At 35.1% G+C, this 20702-nt stretch overlaps 2 protein-coding genes across 3 annotated transcripts in view; both read left to right on the forward strand.

Annotated features, from left to right (window-relative positions):
- LOC136027003 (uncharacterized) overlaps window positions 1–20702 on the forward strand; it is a 164711-nt gene that overhangs the window by 30447 nt on the left and 113562 nt on the right. The gene's annotated exons all lie outside the window — the stretch shown is intronic.
- Window positions 8721–20702, forward strand: part of LOC136027682 (G2/M phase-specific E3 ubiquitin-protein ligase-like) — a 40292-nt gene continuing 28310 nt past the window's right edge. The window contains exon 1 of the mRNA XM_065705129.1: window positions 8721–8848. The gene's annotated coding sequence lies outside the window, so the exon portion shown is untranslated. The remainder of the gene's footprint in view (window positions 8849–20702) is intronic.

The raw sequence follows: 20702 nt of genomic DNA on the forward strand, positions 1-20702 counted from the left end.
TCTTCCCCAAACTGGACTCGTATGTTGTCTTCTCGACAAAGGATTTCCCACAGTTATGATATTTTCCAAAATATCGATGTTCATACGACCTTCTACCAGAATCTTCAATCACTGTGACTTGGTTGTCCTCTACCAATCCTAGTATTTTCCTGTTCCAAGTTCTCAAGAAAATTTCGAAAGGGATAATTTTTTTTTTGAACAAAAAAAGTAAAAATGAAGTTTTTCAGTAAGTTTCCCAAATTATTTTTTCTTCCTGTCTCTTGCCACTCTGTATTCGGCAGCTTATTGAACTAGTTTTTGTAATTCAAACATGTTTCTAATTGACTTTGGCTGTAGGAAACCGCTAAAATCTGTTTTTACCCGTGTTGATACTACGTCGTATCCTAGAAATTATTGCAGATAGAAAGATTCTAACTTTGACATTAAAGTTGCCATGTTAGGATTAGGGTGGTCTCTTCGTATCGCAAGTTTTGGCAGGGAACTGTCGACTTTGTGTTACTTTCAAGACTTTCTAACAATAGGACGTACTAACAAACATACTAACAGGATTTGCTCTTTAGCTTAAGATAAATTTTCGCGAAGGATATTGGAATTTAACAACTAATATCTTTGATGTGTCTAGAGGATTGGGCCAAGATAGCCGTGATTATTTTATTGGACAAAACCAATCGCCTAGTTGAAATACCAAGTATTTGTATACATTACAATATTTATAAACTTACAGTTTCTATAAACTGTAATAACAAAAAAATGCAACCATTGCCACACCCAGAGGCTGTAGCGTGTAGGGTATTATTTCAAAAACATTAACACAACGTTTAATGTGGATTTAAAATATTTGCAGTTAAGCATTCTTTCTCCTTCAAGAGACGACCAAAACATCTTACTTTGCGATTTCAGGGTGTTGAATAGAGTCCAGTCGCATCATGATCTTTTTAAAAACGTAAATCTAAGTATTGTGATTTTGGACCAGTACGCTTGCGTACTGTCAAGCACATGCTCATATATAGTAAAAATTGTAAACTGTGTCAACTATTTCGAATTTGAACACAGTAGGGTAGAATGATCTTTGATTGGATGAAAAGGATCACTTTCAACTAATCAGAGAGATTTTTGGTAATGGTTAAGCTATTGGAAGCGAAAGTGGTATTTTGTTCCCTAGTCAAAGCATCACCGGAAGTCAATGAAAACCACTCTTTCTACAGTAAAATCAGAATTCTATGCTAATGTTTAAAGCTTCATAATTAAAGCCCAGCTATAAGCTTTAGAGCTATAAGGTGTAAGCTTCAAAGCTATAAGCTTAAAAACAACAAGCTGCAAGCTTCAAAGATATAAACTTCCAAGTTATAGGCTTCATGGTTAAAGCATACTTAAAAATTTTTTTTATCGAGTAAATGAATGAAAACGCACCTATTTAAGCATATGAATATGGAATAAATAAAGATTAAGAATAAACATCTGATAGCATCTCAATAGCCGTTTACACTATTGATTTGTGGAAACTCTGGATGTGGTAAAAACAATTTACTCTTGGACTTGATTTATAATTACTTATACTTTCAAAAAAAAATTATCCATATGCTAAAGATCTTGAAAAAGATAAATATTAGGATTTAAAGCTTAACATGAATGTTTTGGTAAAAATTGACATGGATCCTTTGGTTGCAAGTAAGGATAAAAGCGATATCGTTGATGTAGATAACCAAGATTCCAAGTGTCAAAATTTAGGTATCTTTGACGAATCTGAAACAGAAAAGATCAGAAAAATATTAAACGATTTATTCGTGAGATGTAGAAAACAAATACATCAATAATCTATATTTCTCAAAGCTATTTTGATACACTTAAAATTATACGATTAAACTTTAACTATTTTGCATCTTTCAAGTGTTGCAATCCAAAAGAAATTGACAGAGTAAGACCAACCCATGGATTTGAATTGAAAAAAGAAACATTTATGAACGCCTTTAATGAAGCAACAAAGAATCGTGGAGTTTTGCTAATTGATTCGAAAACAAATGATGAATCTTTCAAATACAGAAAGAACTTAGATATTCGCTTAATAGAATTTGTGTATACTAAATGAATAAGTTTAGAAGCTTAGATAGTAAATATGGGAAGTATTCAAATATCGAAAAACAGATTACTGGATGATGATGGTAATTTTCATTTACAATTGAAACGCTTAACTAATCTAGGTGATCGAAAATCAGAGAATGCTCCTCTGAATTAAAGTCGATGCAAATTGTCTGAAATAAGTGCGAAGAAGATCTAAGTAAATCGACCAATGGGATTATTTCAAAATAAATTAAAGTAATTTAATATCTAAGCGAAGGCTTAAATAGACTGACTGCTATACATGATTCGTCTGATAATATGCTAATTAGAATTGATGGTAAAGGGTTATTTGTAAAAAAAAAACTATAAAAGTAACAGACCTAGAAATAAAGGTGGAAAATAGAAGAATCAGAAATGTTAGAAACCCTGAAACTGGTGCAGATGCAGTTAACTTTTCAACACTAATCACTCTCGCTTATGAACAGGCTGCATTCGACCTTCATCTGAGTGAACCAAGTGAAGTTATGATAATCTAGAATTTTTGTTGTAAATATGTTGGGAAAAGATCCGATGAAGAATCTCAAAAGAAAGGTTAAAACAAAAATCAAGTTTATGATGGGTTTCTAAAAGAGTATGGCAAAATCCTTACCTTCAATTGAGAAATAAATGGAAGAGTATACTATTTATTTATCAGAATTTCAAAGCCAAAAACTAAAACGAATTTTGATGCAAAAAAGTAAATTTTTAGTAACGCATACAAAAGGGAATGAATGGGAACCTGTTAAACTAATACTGCATAAAAGACAGATGACTAAGATTGAAAAATGTAAAAATGAAAATAAAGGACGTGATATTGATTTATTCTACAAAAAAAATACTTCAAAATCTTCCAATATTACCGATCTTATTTCTTCTCGATAGATTTGAAGTCAATAAAAAGGCTGACTATTGAGTCCACAATTCATTTATCTCCTCTTCAAAAAGTAAAAATAAACATATGTTGTAAGAACAAAGAAAATTACCAAATTCGAATAGAAATTATTATTGTTGGTAAAGAACCTGTTAAACTACTGCTTAAAAGAAAACAAATTAAGCAAGAAAAATAAAGAATAAAGATGTTAATAAAATCATCTCATATCGTCAGCTGATTCGAAATGGTGGCTTACATATATTTTTAACACCATTAGCAGTTGCAATAGGTAAAGCTGCTCTAAGAAGCTGTGCTGCTGCATTAGGTACATATCCTGGGGAAAATGTTTTGATAAAATTACTGATTTTTCAAACACTAAAAGTGAAGGTTTAATATTACTCGGGACTTTACTGAAAGGTCGAGGTTTAAAATTACCCGGTGCACAGAACATTATTGGATCTGTATCAAAAGTGGTTGTTGAAGCTCCCAAAAAACGTGGTAGACCCAAGAAAATACAAGTAGACGTGGTAAAATTACCTAGACAGCGTGGAAGATCCTGAAAACTTGTTGAAGCTGAGATTTCAGAATTCCAAGAATGCTCGCTTCCAAAAAAACGGGTAACGACAGAAAAAATCTAAAATCGCATGATACCGTTAACAAATATTGATATCTTAAATGAATTAAGTCATATTCCTTATTTTCAAGGCATTTTTTCTTGAGAAAACTTACTAAGTAAAATAAAAAAAAGGTTGTTGAAGCTCCCAAAAAACGTGGTAGACCCAAGAAAATACATGGTTAAATTACCTAGACAGCGTGGAAGACCCTGAAAACTTGTTGAAGCTGAGATTTCAGAATTCCAAGAATGCTCGCTTCCAAAAAAACGGGTAACGACAGAAAAAATCTAAAATCACATGATACCGTTAACAATTAACACCGTTAACAAATTTGTTAAATGAATTAAGTCATATTCCTTATTTTCAAGGCATTTTTTCTTGAGAAAACTTACTAAGTAAAATAAAAAAAAACGTAATGTAATCAGTTATGACCGCATGGGATTGCCTGGGACGCATTGGATTGATTATTTCAATGATCCCAAGTACTTATTTGTAGAATTTTATGATTATTTTGGAATCCAACCTGAAAATGAACTCATAAAGTACTTAAAGGCTTCAGTTGTGGAGGGGATATCCTCACTATACCGTAATAATTTCTGTTTGTTTAATTTTGAATTTTGATCCTTACTTTCATTTGAATTTTTTTTTTTCTTTGTTTATCAAACAGTTCGTGGTAACGAACTGTAGTAAGGAGCGACCCGGCTCAATAGTAACCAAAACTCTAAAAATGGAATTTTGATACCAATAACTACATCAAAAGAATCGCATTTTAATGCTGATTTTAAATGTATAAGTTTCATCAAGTTTTGTCTTACCCATGAAAAGTTAAGAGCCTGAGAAAATTTGCGTTATTTTAGAGAATAGGGGGAAACACCCCCTAAAAGTCATAGAATCTTAACGAAAATCACACCATCAGATTCAGCGTATCAGAGAACCCTACTGTAGAAGTCTTATAGATGTCCAAATGGCAGATCACGGATGCGTGTTTATTTATTTTATTTTTTTTTCCAGGGGTGATCGTGTCGACCCAGTTGTCCTAGAATGTTGCGAGAGGGCTCATAACCGAAATGAAAAGCTCTAGGGCCCTTTTTAAGTGACCAAAAAACTGGAGGGCACCTAGGCCCCGTCCCACGCTAATTATTTTCCCAGAGTCAACGGATAAAAATTCTGAGATAGCCATTTTATTCATCGTAGTCGAAAAACCTTGTAACTATGTCTGGGCGACTTCATCCCCCACAGTCCCTATGGGAGGGGCTACAAGTTACAAACTTTGACCAGTGCTTACATATAGTAATGGTTATTGGGAAGTGTACAGGCGTTTTCGGGAGGATTTTTTGGCTGGGGGAGGGGTTGAGAAGAGGGGGATATGCTGGGGGAACTTTCCATCGAGGAATTTGTCATGGGGGAAGAAAATTTCCATGAAGGGAGCGCAGGATTTACTAGCATTATTTAACAAAAAAACAATGGAAAAATAAATATGAAAAAGTTTTTTCAGCTTGGAGTAAGGAGCAGCATTAAAACTTAAAACGAACAGAAATTATTACCCATATGAGGGGCTCACTTCCTCCTAATATCTCGCTCTTTACGCTAAAGTATTTTTAGTAATTTCAGCTATTTATTCTACGGCTTTTGTCATTCATGTGTCATTCTTAATGAATTCGGACAAAATTCAAGCTTTAGTGTAAAGAGCGAGGTACTGACGAGGGGGCGAACCCCCTCATATATGTAATAAAAACATGATAATACAAAAGTTCTTTACGTAAGCTAATTTATAAGTTACGTATATCTTTTACTAATAAAAAGATTCGTAAAAAATTAAAAGTTCTAGTTGCCTTTTTAATTACCCAAAAAATCGGAGGGCAACTAGGCTTCCTCCCCCGCAATTTTTTCTCGAAATCATTCGATCAAAATTATGAGAAAGCCATTTAGCCAAAAAAAAAAAAAACAGCCAAAATCAAAACATGCATTGATTCAAAAACGTTCTAATTAAATAAAAAAACAAGGTTTTTTAACTGAAAGTTAGGAGCGACATTAAAACTTAAAACGAACAGAAATTACTTCGTATATGAAAGGGGCTGCTTCCTCATCAACGCCCCGCTCTTTACGCTAAAATTTGACTCTTTCTCTCAACTCTTCTTCTTTTTTACTCTTTCTCTCCACTCTTCTTTTTAAAAAACTTTAGCGTAAAGAGCGGGGCGTTGATGAGGAAGCAGCCCCTTTCATATACGAAGTAATTTCTGTTCGTTTTAAGTTTTAATGTCGCTCCTTACTTTCAGTTAAAAAAAATTATTTCTTTTATTTAATCACAATAGGCACAAGCGATTCGTAAGGGAAGACATTGAAATACCGCTGATTTTGAATAGCCGAAAGTAGCCAGTAGTTTAATTTTCTTTATAAGGAGGCTGAGCCCGTGTAACTGCAAATCTAGATTTTTATCATAAGCATTTATGTCGTCGATAGCTTGTTTTTATATTATCCAATGTTTGGAAAAAATTGGGCAAAATACTCTTTACTTGCAATTTTTGTTATTGAACTTCGGCAAAGCGAAGATTTAATCAATTTATGTTAAAAAATATAATGATCGGAGATATCGAAATCAATATAAAAAATTTACAAAGTGAAAACATCGATATGTGGTTTAATCAAATTATCACCCAACACATCCAATTTAAAGCAAAACATCTTATCGTAAAACTTATCTAATAACGGACTTGCAGCAAAACAGCAGTTCGCTTTGGATACATAAGCTAATTGCCCGTAGGTAGTTAGATTGCCTCTACATCGCCTTTCTCAATTTAGTATTAATCAGCCATGCAAGGAGAGAATGTAACGTAATTTATGCAAATAAGGTACAAAGTTTTTCTGGGGTTCTGTCTATAACTATTTCGTCAACTAGATAATAGCTGTTTTCATTATAAAAGATTTATTACAGTTAAGTTACAAAAATGTTTTTTGCATTAATGAATTCTTATATCTTTTTCTTCAGGGCCATAAAGATGGCAACACCTTTTTTAACTATTACCGTCATTTTTCTTTTATTTATTAAGGACAGAACATTTTTGTGAAATTCTAGTTTAGCTATTATTTGCTATCATGGAAAGGGGTCAGGTTAGGAAAATAAAACTTTCAGTAATGTTTCCTGGGTGAAAAACTTACTCTAGGGAGGTATTGCTCAGCTCCCATGTTCACCCTCTTCTGATTTTTACATCTTAGAAATTTGCCTACTTGATAGGTTTTCGCCTATTGAAATTTTTACAAAAAAACATATTACCTTACCTTTTAGTTATCAGCTTCTTTTTCTGTGGTTCTAGTTCTGAAAATGCAATTCCTGTCACTTGAATAGAATTTTCAGCCATATACAACGTTTTTTTTTTTTAATTTAGGAAATGTATTTGCAGATTAAAACCTTATAAATTGGGATTGAGCAAAGATGTGAAGCTGAACATAGTTTTCTGGTACTTCATCTAAGCAGAAGATCTATTTTAAAGCTTTCACTTTCATAGCACGAAGATTTTTAAAGGTCACTGTCCTCAAGAGGGAGAAGGAGAAGAGATAATTTCTTTAAAATACCTCCCCGGGGCTTAAACAAGAGTTTCAAATACTGTTCCCAAATCCTCAGCAAAGTCAACATCCGGCAGAATTTTTTCAGCAAAATCAATGCCAAATGGTTGCATCAGTCGTGTTTTGCCTAGAGCATGGTCTATGACTCAGTTGAATAGTTTGAATGCAGCAATAAAACCTTTCTGAACACCCTTTCTAATTTGAAACCATAAGGAGGGCTTAGTATTTACAATGACAATACTTACAGTGTTATTGTAGAGCTATTTGAATAGACAACTAAAATTTGGGGGTATACTAGCAGATCGAAGGATCAGCTAAACGGACTGCGTGTTAACGGTATCGAAGGCAGATTGAAAATCAACGAAGGCAGTGCCCTTTTATTTTCATAAGTTTTCTGTACCGACTGTCTAATTGCATGAATTTCCTCAGAAGCGGACCACCCTGATGTTAGCCCATCCTGCTGGGATGACAGAGAAGATAAAGGTAGCTTGTCACCCGCTTAAGGGGTAGTATGGCAAAGAGTTTGCAGGGCAACGAGAGCAGACTTATACAATGGCGTCTGCTACATTTTGCTTTTCTTCCTTTCCTCTTGTAGTCTGACGCAAGTAGTTTGGTCTTCCAGTCTGATGGCATCATTTCAGAGTGCCACACAATACTGAACAGCATCTGCAATCAGAGCTTAACTCAAGAATGACTGGTTGTGTAAATTTGGAACTTCCAGGAAACGACAAGGGATATAATAATTTGACAAAAAAAGACAATATTTGCATGCTACAACTGCTACTACAACTAATACTACTGAAGCCACTACTACTACTTCAACTAATACTCCAAACTTTTTCTAACTAGTTTATGAAGTTCGTCGTTACAAATTTTTACCCCGGCACTCCTCCCGCACCACTAAAATCCATTCCCATGAATTTGCCGTTTTTTTTTGTTTGAGATATTTCAGCCCGTTTTTTCAGCAAAATTATGAAACCAGAAGTATATCAGCTGAAACATATCATGATTAATCCTTTAGGATGATTAGTTAATGTCTAATCTCCACTTCGTAGCCGTCGTATGATCTTTACATTCATACTTTGTTCATGAGGCTTCATTTATGAGCTAAAATTACAGTTCCTGTGATTTAGTTGAATTTCATTTGGTGCGTGTTTTGTCGAATTTCATCAGTTAAAAAATCTACTGGTCGTCATGTTTTTAATTTATCTGTTTGCGTTTTACCACATTAAAAAAACCATGTTTCTTATTCCAAGTGAAAATGCTAGTTTCATCAGAAATTAGCAAAATATAACACATAAAAGTAGCGTTTCCAAAATTTAGTAAAATACACTTTGCACAGAGGGTTGAAAAAAAGAAAGGAGAATTCATTCATCGAATTAGCGTTTAGATGACATAAGAGAGATTTTAAAAATTAATAGGACTAAATCTGATGTTTTGCTGAGACAAGACAATGATTTCAAGTCTAAGGAGGGAATAACTAGGGAAAAGAAAAATTGTTCGGGGTATAGGGTGCACTTTTAGCGAAATTTAAACAAGTCTTGCTTTCCTTTTCTCAACAGCACCCAGATACGTCCATTGCATCAATTTTTATAACTCACATCTTTGTGAGCCCTTGGTTAACTGAGATTATACGCCATCTTAGTAAACCGTCTTCCAGGTGCTACAAAATTTCCCTCGCAGCAGTTTGAACTCTTTTCCATAGGTGGAAATATTTAAAATCCTCTTTAACTCATAAGAACTAACATATCTGGTTGTAAACGACATTCTCGTGAAGATGAAGTAACCCAGCTTCTGTGTAAAGTTTGCAGGCAAAATTCCGATGCCTTTGTCATCTCTTTTTTTAGACTAGGCTAAAAGTTCGAATAGCCTACTAGGTTTAGCTACCCATTATAGTAACTAAATATTCAGATTGAATGCATAAATACATCAGTTACCTTTCAGGAGAGTATCCTGAAAGGGGGAGACACAGAATTAGTGTTCAGGGGGTCCAGCAACAAAACCTGGTGCTCCTTATTGGCATTTTCACTGTATCCCTGCAGTTAGTAGCCTACAACTTTTGACACATTTTTTCTTGGGGGGGGGGGGGCACATGCCCTAAAATCATCTCCCCAGTGCATTACCATGGACAGTTTTACAGATTGTAACAAGAGAAATGCATGGAAAGTAAAGGCCTATAGAACTGGACTAATCTGGGGTTGCTTATATGTTTACAATTTAGCAGGGGAGGGTGGTAAAGTACAGTGGGGTAAAATTTGGTAAAATTGGTGCAAACAGTATTACTGGCTTTCATTTAAAGTGAATATACCACTCAATGCCTTTTTTAATGCTGTTTACAATTATAATAATCACTTCTACCCCAAATTCAGATTTAAGCACTGTTTAACCTTTTAAAAAATGACCTATATATGGGGTCATTACAAATCTGTAATAGTTTAGAAACAAATTTGGGCTATATATTTGCAAATCAGGGGTGGGGGTGGGGGTAAAGCATAGCATATAGGCTATTAAATATGTAAACTAACCATTGCTGTATTTTTTTTTATGTGTTTGTGCTGTTGCACTGGTGATTTCTCTTCTCATTAAAATTCAAAGTGCAATTAGGAAATGTATTTGCATATCTTTAAAACCTTATAAAATGGGATTGAGCAAAGTTATGAGGCTGAAAACAATTTTGTTGTAATTCAATTAAGCAGAAGATCTGTTTTGCAAGGTTTCACTTTTATAACACACATATTTTTTAAGATCATCAAAGGCCAGGGCCCTCTAGAGAGAGAAGGAGTAGAGGTAGGTACTTCAAAATACCTTGCTGGGACATACTTTAGCCTATAGACCCATCCCTGAAAGTTTCATTTTCCTAACCTAAATCCTTTCTGAGATAGCAAGAAGTCAATTAACTATAATTTTACTGTACAGTGGTATTGCAGTCAAAATGTGTTAACTACAATTTTTCTGCACACTATGAAATTTCTTAAATAATTATGTTGGCCTATATATTTTAGGCAATATATCTCCACATTAGGGCAGTGGGAATATTGCAGAATTCTGTCCAAATATGATGGCCTATATATTTTAGGCAATATATCTGCACATTAGGGCAGTGGGAATATTGCAGAATTGCTGTCCAAATATGTTCAGCCTAAATATAATTAGGTAAAATTCTAGTTGATTGACTTTTGGCTATCTTGGAAAGGGGTTAGGTTAGGAAAATGGAAGAAGGAAAATGGAAAAGTACCCACCTCTACTCCTTCTCCCTCTAGAGGGCCCTGACCTTTGATGACCTTTAAAAATATGTGTGTTAGGAAAGCAAATTCTTGCAGAATAGATCTTCTGCTTGAATGAAGTACAACAAAATTGTTTTCAGCTTCACAGCTGTGTTCAAACCCAATTTATGAGGTTTTAAAGATATGCAAATACATTTCATAAATTTTGAAAAACAAAAAAAAAACATTGATATGGCTTAGAATACTACTCAAATAACAAGAATTACATTTTCAGAACTAAAGGCAGAGAAAAGGCAACTGGTAACTGAAAATTAAGGTAAAATGTTGTCTTGTCAAAATTTCAATAGGTATACCTGTCATGTAGGCAAATTTCAGGGCCGTCTAGAGAGAGGAGTGGAGGTTAGTAGTGTGGAGTGGAGGTGTAACAAGCACAGCTGCAATATTAAAAATACAACAAGAATGTAAAATTTGGGTTAGCCTTTATATTAGTCCAGAGCTGTTCCAGTGTTGCTGGTTTCCAGAGAAAAATTGCCTTTTTTTTGGGTACCTGTTGCATGCTCTTTACAGTTCTTATAACTGACTTACCAATAAAGTGAACATACAACTCAATGTTTTTTATGTTCTTTACAAATATAAGAATTGCTTCTGCTGTAAAATTAAATTTCAGCACTTTTTGACCCAACCTAACCTAAACTAACCTTATTATAAATAATTTTAGCACTGAGAAAATGTAGCATTATTTTGTCAAAAACAACTGAGAAAATGTACTATTTTGTTGGAAACAAGCAATAACTCATACTTTAATTAAATATTTGTCATAAAAGTGCTTAAATTTGAATTTGCAGTAGAAGCAATTACTATATTTGTAAAGAACATAAAAAAGACATTGAGTGATATGTTTATTTTATTGGTAGGTCAGTTATATGAACTGTCATAATTTTACCCATTTAGGAAGGCTTCTAAGAGTAGGTATTTGAAAATTAGTTTCCAAAATTCTTTTGTGTTTCCTTATGGAGAATAGAATTGCTAAATATTTACTGAACCCCCTTATTGATACCTTTTGTTATGCTCTTTTAATATATAATAATCCTATTGCTCACAAGTACACCTCTCCACTCTGATGGTCCCCTGTGTAGCTTTAGAATATAGGTTTCTACAAAAAAAACTTATGCAGCAAAACTTATTTAATAGGCTAATATGTAGCATGATAGGAGCCCATGGTTCTATTAATCCTATTATCATGATTACTTCTATTGTTATTTGCATTCATAAATCATTTAAAATAACATTTGATATCTGTCAGAGATGAAATTCTTTTACAATGTTATTCTTCAACTAGCCTAAGGATTTTGACAACTAGTGAAGGATCCTATTGTAGAGAAAAAAAAAAATAAAACCAATAGCAACATAAGTTAATGATGGTGTGGGAACATCAAAGGGGGGAGAGCATATTTGCAGGTAAAATGATCATTATTTGAAAAGGAAAGCTTCCAAGGGATTTAAAGAAGGCAATAGTCATCCTAATTCATAAGAACGGTAGCAAAAATTCTGCAGCAAACTATAGACCTATCAGCCTTACCCATGTGGCATGCGCAGCCAGCATGGTTTTTGTTCTAAGAGATTGGTGAATACAAACCTTCTTGAGTCTTAGTCTTGTAACTGACCTACTAGAGAAAGGAGTACCAGTGGATTTAATCCTGCCAGATCTAGCCATAGCTTTTAACAAAGTTTGTCACCTCTACCTCATTCATAGGCTATGTACCCTATCTCTTAGTCCAAAAGTGATTGGTTGGATCTGAGGATTTTTTGAGGGATAGAATGAAAGAAGTGAAACTGACCACAGGACCAAACAGTCACACACTCTCTGATGAGGTCAAAGTCACCAGCAGGGTCCCCAGGGCAGTGTCCTGGGCCCTACCCTGCTCAATGTATACATAAATGAGCTAGCCCTTATCACCAGTAATAAAACCACTCTTTATGCAGACGATTCAAAACTCATAGGTCCTGCCAACACCCCTTCTGCCCCCCAATCCATCCAAACAGATCTCAACCACATGTGCTCCTGGTTCAAAAGATGGATCCTGGAATTCAACACTGAAAAATGCAAGGTCATACACTTCAGACACAACAATCCCAAGCAACCATACCTTATGACCGAATACCCTGGGAGTCACCACATACTAGAGCATGTTCAGGAGGAGAGTGACCTTGGGGTTGTTGTAGACTCCCATTTGAATTTCAGTTCCCACTCACAGAAGATCTCAGCCAATGCTAGCAGAGCCCTAGGCATCATTAAACACAGCTTTACCAGCAGAAGTAGACATGCAATCACCAAGCTCTACAAAGGACTAGTAAGACCAAAATTGGAGGTGGGGACCATTCTGGCCACCCCTCAATTCAAAAAGGACAAGGTAGTTCTTTGGCAAATCCAACAAAGGGCCACTAAGCTGATTACCAGTATGGAAAACAAGCCCTGTAGTGAATGGCTGAAGGAACTCAACCTCCACTCTTTAGTCTACATTCAGAAACGTGGGGACATGATCCAGGCGCACAAACTCCTCTCTACCAATCAAGAAAATCATCTCCTGGAGATTGACCCCTCCCACATAACATGAGGACACCCAAAACGAATCTGCAAACTTCATGCAAGACTGGTGCAAGATGAAGCTTCTTTTCAAACTGGATTGTGATTCTCTAGAACAACTCAAGGAGAACATTATTTCTGCTGAATCAACATATGTATTCAAATGCCATCTGGATGCTGAGTGGAGTGACAAACTGTGGAGATTTGACTGGGATGCACCAGAATCTAATCAACCACATATGCAACTGTCATCACAAGGAGTGATTCAACAGGATTGAAAGTCCTTATTTCACTCCAAGCTGTGATTTAAGGTAATTATATTTGGAAATAGAATCAAGGAGTTGGTTCTTCTTTGTTTCTACATCAGTAATGGGATTTTTTGCTCTTTGCTACTTTTGAAGGGATAAGGTAAATAACTAAAAGAAGTAGTATTGGAATCCATGTTTTGTGCTCTTTCTAAATATTATAGATGCTTTTTTATAATACCCCAAACCTCTCTTGATGGTCCCAGATAAAACCCTAGGAACATATAAATAAAAAAAATTATAAATTAAATACATTTTTATTTATAAATAAATAATAAGCCTGGGGCTTACTCTATTTTTGTTTAAAACAAAATTGAAAAAAAAAACACATCAAGATTTGTATTCATCTTGTCTCTACTTCAGTAATTCTTGTCTCTACTTCAGTGTAAAAATTTACTAGTTGACCTGTTCTGAATCAAACATGCTTATTTTGTGTTCTTCCCAAATATCATTGTTTTGTTTCATATTATGTCTCCTCCTGGGTAGTTCAAGATATAACCCCAGTAATGTATAAATAACTGAGAAAACACTAAACTGTGACATTCTCACCATACAATATGCAGCATGTTTCTGTTAATCAGATTATCACATTTTTTTCGGTTTTATTTCATGTTTCTTTCTGTTTCTTTCATGAGAGTCAGTTAATCAGAGAAATGTATTATTAGGGCTGTATCTTGGACCAGCAGTAGAGAGTAAGGTCCATTGTTAAAAAAGGCAAATATGGTATTTAGGAATAGCATGAAATGATGAATCTAATGGCATCCTACTGCTTTTATTTCTTTTGTATACATCCTTCAAAAGTAGCCCATTCACAATAATTTGAAATACCTGTCTCCTCCTCTTCCCCATCCAAAGGGTACTGACCTTTGATAACCTTTTGCTATTTTTACAGCTAATGCTGGATTTTGGTTAGTCTCCAAAAGGGAATATCTTAGTAAAATAAATAGTACCATTAAATTTACTTGTGTACCACAAATTTAGGAATAAAAAAAAATGTTTTGATTCCTTATTTTATGCTCTTTTAAGTACCATAGGCCTATTTGATTTTTTGACGGTGAACTCTCTCCTGTATATAGTGAGTTTACCTCTCAGTAGGGGGCCTCCCCTAGGCCACTAAGTGTATCCCCAGGTTGCAGAAAGCAGTATGCCCTACAGATATATAGGGTGCCTCCATAGAAGGCATGTACCATGGGGAGACCTAGTCCCTGAGGATCCACAAAAGGGAACTGTGGCACCCTTGACCAGGGGCCGTAAATACAAGCTGCAGAGGAATAAGGCCTCTTGATTGTACCCTTAGCAGGGCCCACTGGCATGTGGACATGTTGTGTGACTTCCAAACCTTCTCCCAGCAATAAGTTAAATTATATGGTGGTGTAGGTGTAAGTTAGATTGTATCCCATGATGTACCATCGTGGGAAGATTCTCTGTAGGAGGACAACTTTAGTGGGGTGTAAGATCAAGATTTATGGACAAAGGCCTTTAAAGGGCTGCCTCAATTCTGTTGGGGTACCTACAAGGCTGAGAACCTTGGAGTCAGCTCTGTTCCCACTTGAGAAGTGGTGTCCCTTGAGAAAAGCAAATAAAAAAACAAGTTTTTTTCTAACTCAAAGTAAAGTCAACATCAGCACTTAAACAAACAGAAATTACTATGTATATGAGGTATGAGGGAGGGAACTTCCCCTCCTCAATACGTCACTCTTCACACTAAAGTTTCTTAGAATTTTTTAAAAAGCTTTGAAACCAGGAAAATACATTAAAATGATTAGTACTATGTACAAGAGTAACACTACTATGATTAAGGTAGGAAATGAGGTTAGTATTTGGTTTCATATTAAGTCAGGAGTTAAATAGGGCTGTGTTCTATCCCCATTCATATGGGTCATTTTAATGGATTTAGTCTTAAGGAACACAGGAAAGGCAGTTGGAGAACATAGAATCAAATGGGGAAGTAAAACTTTCTTGGATTCAGATTATGCTGGTGATTTAACCATCTTAGATGAAAGTGTGAGCCAAATGAATGAACTTACATTGGGTAATGAAGTAGACAGTTTCACTTACCTTGGTAGTATGGTATCAAACAGTTCGTGGTAACGAACTGTAGTAAGGAGCGACCCGGCTCAATAGTAACCAAAACTCTAAAAAATGGAATTTTGATACCAATAGCTACATCAAAAGAATCGCATTTTAATGCTGGTTTTAAATATATAAGTTTCATCAAGTTTAGTCTTACCCATCAAAAGTTACGAGCCTGAGAAAATTTGCGTTATTTTAGAAAATAGGGGGAAACGCCCCCTAAAAGTCATAGAATCTTAACGAAAATCACACCATCAGATTCAGCGTATCAGAGAACCCTACTGTAGAAGTTTCGAGCTCCTATCTACAAAAATGTGGAATTTTGCATTTTTTGCCAGAAGGCAGATCACGGATGCGTGTTTATTTGTTTTTTTGTTTTTTTGTTTTTTTGTTTTTTTTTTTCCCAGGGGTGATCGTATCGACCCAGTTGTCCTAGAATGTTGCAAGAGGGCTCATTCTAACGGAAATGAAAAGTTCTAGTGCCCTTTTTAAGTGACCAAAAAAATTGGAGGGCACCTAGGCCCCCTCCCACGCTAATTATTTTCCCAAAGTCTACGGATCAAAATTCTGAGATAGCCATTTTATTCAGCGTAGTCGAAAAACCTTATAACTATGTCTTTGGGGACGACTTACTCCCCCACAGTCCCCGTGGGAGGGGCAACAAGTTACAAACTTTGACCTGTGCTTACATATAGTAATGGTTATTGGGAAGTATACAGGCGTTTTCAGGAGGATTTTTTTGGTTTTGGGGAGGGGTTGAGAAGAGGGGGATATGCTGGGGGAACTTTCCTTCGAGAATTTGTAATGGGAGAAGAAAATTTCCATGAAGGGAGAGCAGGATTTACTAGCATTATTAAAAAAAAAAAAACAATTAAAAAATAAAAGTGAAAAAGCTTTTTCAGCTGGAAGTAAGGAACAGCAATAAAACTTAAAACAAACATAAATTATTACCCATATGAGGGGCTCACCTCCTTCTAATACCTCGCTCTTTACGCTAAAGTATTTTCGGTAATTTCAACTACTTATTCTACGGCTTTTGTGATTCAGGGGGTCATTCTTAATGAATTGGGATAAAATTTAAGCTTTAGTGTAAAGAGCGAGGTACTGACGATGGGGCGAATCCCCTCATATATGTAATAAAAACATGAGAATATAAAAGTAAAATACGTAAGCTAATTTATAAGTTACGTAAATCTTTTACCAATAAAAAGATTCGTAAAAAATTAAAAGTTCTAGTTGCCTTTTTAATTAACCAAAAAATCGGGGGGCAACTAGGCTTCGTCCCCCGCTCTTTTTTCCTCAAAATCATTCGATCAAAATTATGAGAAAAACATTGAGCCAAAAAAAAAATATGCAAATTTCGTTTTGATCATTCCTCTGCGGAGAGCCAAAATCAAAACATGCATTGATTCAAAAACGTTCAGAAATTAAATAAAAAAAAACAAGTTTTTTCAACTGAAAGTAAGGAGTGACATCAAAACTTAAAACGCACAGAAATTACTTCGTATATGAAAGAGGCTGCTTCCTCATCAACGCCCCGCTCTTTACGCTAAAGTTTTTTACTGTTTTAGAAAGAAGAATTGAGAGAAAGAGTCAAACTTTAGCGTAAAGAGCGGGGCGTTGATGAGGAAGCAGCCTCTTTCATATACGAAGTAATTTCTGTGCGTTTTAAGTTTTGATGTCACTCCTTACTTTCAGTTGAAAAAACTTGTTTTTTTTTATTTATTATTAGTAAAGATGGTGGGTGCAGTGAAGATATTAAAAGTAGAATAGCCAAGGTCCAAGGTGTTCTTTCACACATGAAAAAAGTTTGGAAGAGTAACAAGATGAGTCTTCAAGTCACTATATAGAATGTTGGAAGCTACAATAATGACACTGGTTAAATATGGTCTGGAAGCATGGACACTCCAAAAAACAGAGGAAGATTTGTTAGATGTTTTCCAGAATATACCTATGGGTTGTTTTTGGGTACCCAACTGAAATCATATTTTAAATAGTAGGCTACACAAAAAGTGTAGTGAGAGAAAGGTTGAGATAGCTTGGGCACTTTCTGTAGATTAAGGGTGACAGATTGCCAAATACTGTACTTTTCATCCAGCTGTCTAGGGTTAAACAAACTCAGGTTGTCTTTGGTTTGGGCGGGAGGATGTTGTAAGGAAAGATTTAAGGGAAATGGGAACTTCCTGGGAGGGTGTAAAGAGAGAGGCTTTGAATATATTGAGATGGAGGAAGTTTGTGTTTGGCTGTGTTGGCCTCAGGAAGCTTGGTGCAATGGTGAGTTGTTAGAAGTAGTATCATGATTATCCCAAATATAGCCCTAAGTAATATATTTCCAGTATCAATTTTGTCTAGTCATTCCTAAAGGAAACCTGTTAAATAAATAACAGCTGTACCATCAGAATTTATATTTTATACTATTTCTAAATATATTTTTCTGATGCACCAATCATTTCAAATGATTTTTATGCATGACTCTTTTGTAGTTACCCAGGCACAACTGAGTTTCACTGAATCAAAGGTGTTCCAAACTTATTTTAACAAGTAGAAATGACATATCAGAAGATTCAAAAGAAAAGAGAAGTATGCTATTAAGGCTATATATTAAGGCTCAGGGATTTTGTATCATCAGAAATGTGACTATGCTATTCTGAAAGAGAGAAAATAACAAGTCTAATGGTACTAATTTTATGTCCTTCCTTTTGAAGGGGCCAACCGCTAAATTATTTCAATCAGCCTCCTTTTGTTTCATTTCTTGGGGCTTGGTATTTCTTTGTTAATGCGAAAAAGTATCTGGCTGTTTTCTTGATCTGTCAAAAGTTTTATGGCTATCTGATTACTAAGGAATTTGGGTAAATTTGCTGATTGATTACATCTAAAGGAAACATGCTAATAAAATAAAAGTCATATCATCTGATTCCTTATTTCAAGTTCTTTCTAAATATCATGGTTGCTCTTCTGATAACCCTCCCCCCTCTGATGGTCCCATATGTTGCCTTAATAGTAACACATTTCTCTATAGGGTTGAATATTGTGACACATCATGTACTCTTTGGTTAATTGGTAATAATTTGGTATTAAGTACCCTTTATTTTCATTACCTGTTAATTGGTATTAATTACCCTTTGGTTAATTTGGTATTCTTGACCTGGTTAAAGCCACTTTTGCTTCAGTGATTGCAATAGAATTATGGATAAAAGTATTACTCAAAATAATTTGACAATGAGAATTACAATTGAAGGAAAACCCACTAATTTAAACAATAGAAACATGCTGCAGATCCAAAAGGAATAATTTACTGTGTTATCATTTCCTTGTAGTTTTTAACTATCCTAGGGCTATATCTAAGACTGTCAGGGAGGGGGAGGATGTAGTGTCAGCAGCCATGTGTGATATTTGAGCAATAATGTTAGATAAGATAATATTTATTGTCAAAAAGTTATCACAAGCTCTAAGAGCCGAATTCACTTTTTATGTCACATAAAAGTAAAGAAAACAAAATTTCAAATTAGTACACTAAGTCAATTTAACACACTCAACACTTTATTTCAAGTCAAATAAACATTCAAAACGTTAAAATAAAAAGGTTTAAATTAAAAAGGCAAAATCATCAACGATAAAGGGCAAATGAGAAAGCTTTACAAATCAGAAAGCTACAAAAACATTACAAATAAACAAAAACAAAACCGGCAATAGATGAGAAGGGGAACATTTTGTGGTGATATACCATCAGAGCATAAAATGACAAATCTACTGGCATTACTTTTATTTGTACTACTTTTATGTGGTCAACTATAGCAAATTTACCACAACTCGAGATTGGTTGGATAAATATATTATGGTATTAAAAGTTTAGATAACAATGGAAGAAAACATGATGCTTAACCTGATTAATAGAAACACCCTGCATATTGTAAAGTAAGAATTCCTTTGTTTTAGTGCTTTCTTTTAGTTTTGTAGGCAACATTTGTGACTGTTAGGGCTGGGATGCATTGTCAGAAATGCAAATATCATAGGCTGCACAATAGTGCTGACTAAGTTAGGGACAAAGTTGGCACAATGTATTATTTATTTATTTATTTTTTGGTCTTTGGTGCCCTTTCTATTAGTCGAAAGTCATTAGAGTGCAACTGCCCCCACCTCCACCGCCCATCATTTCCCCACCTCCATAGCCATTTTGTTTCTATTGAAGGGATGGTTGTAAAAACTTTAGAGGAGGCTCATTTACTTGAAAATCGATTCTAGTCCCTTTTAAGAGTGAATAGTGATGGAGGGCAGCTTGCCCCCTCTCATCCCCCCTCCAACTACCCTTCTTCGCCAAACGAATCTTATTAAAATTGTGAGATAATGATTTTGCTCAAAATAGCTCAACGAACATAAGACAATGCATCTAGGGTTGATGCAGCCCCCTCCCCCCAGTGCCCAGGGTATAGGGTTGTAAGTCATGTCCTGGGGGCATATAAGGTTTTTATGGAATGGATAGTCATATAAACTGCAAATGATGAACTTCATTTGATTTGAAATTAGAAGTTATAGTGGCATTTTTAAGAGGCAAAAGTGATTTTTGAGCAACCAGCCCCCCCCCACGCTAAATCATTTCCCCAAAGACATCCAATAAAAATCTCGAGATAAAAATTTTATTCATTGTAGTTGAAGGGTCTGGAAATTATGTCTTTGAGGAAGAGTCCACATAGCTCTCAGGGCAAGGGTTGTAAGTTATACCCTGGGGCATAAAAGGTTTTATAAGGATGGTCATATATATTTCAGAGGGGACTCATTGGATTGGTAATCTGAATTTCTAGTGCCCTTTTTAGGAGTCAAAATGATCAGAAGAATGCTAACACCTCCCCCCCCCCGAACACGTTATGTTTTCCCGAAATAAATCGAATAAAAAGTTTCGAGACAGTCAGTTTATTCAAAATTGTCTAAAGATCATATTACAGGGCCTTTAGGCTTGATACAAACCACCAGAGCCTAGGGGCGAGAGTTATAAGTTATCCTACAGGGCGTGTAAGGTTTTTATGGAGGGGATGGTTGTTTAACTTTAGAAAAGGCTAATTTGGGTTGAAAATTTAAAGTTTTATTTCCTTTTTAATCGTCAAAATGGTGGAGGGCATTTAATCCCCCTCCCCAACATCCCTTTTTTTCACCAAATGCATCTGATTTAAATTATGATAGAGTGATTTTGTTCAAAAAATCAAAAAAAAATTGACAATGCCTCCCTGGGTTCGGCAGTTGCAAACCAAGCAATAAATTTTGAAGGGGGATGGATATTTTGGTTGAGGGATGATAGCACTGGTTAAAAAGGAAAACAGTTTTTAGAATATATAGTACATTCTTTATTGAGACATCACTGTAAACATGTAATTATAAAAT

The sequence above is a fragment of the Artemia franciscana genome, chromosome 5 (genome assembly GCF_032884065.1).
Source record: "Artemia franciscana chromosome 5, ASM3288406v1, whole genome shotgun sequence".
NCBI lineage: Eukaryota > Metazoa > Arthropoda > Branchiopoda > Anostraca > Artemiidae > Artemia > Artemia franciscana.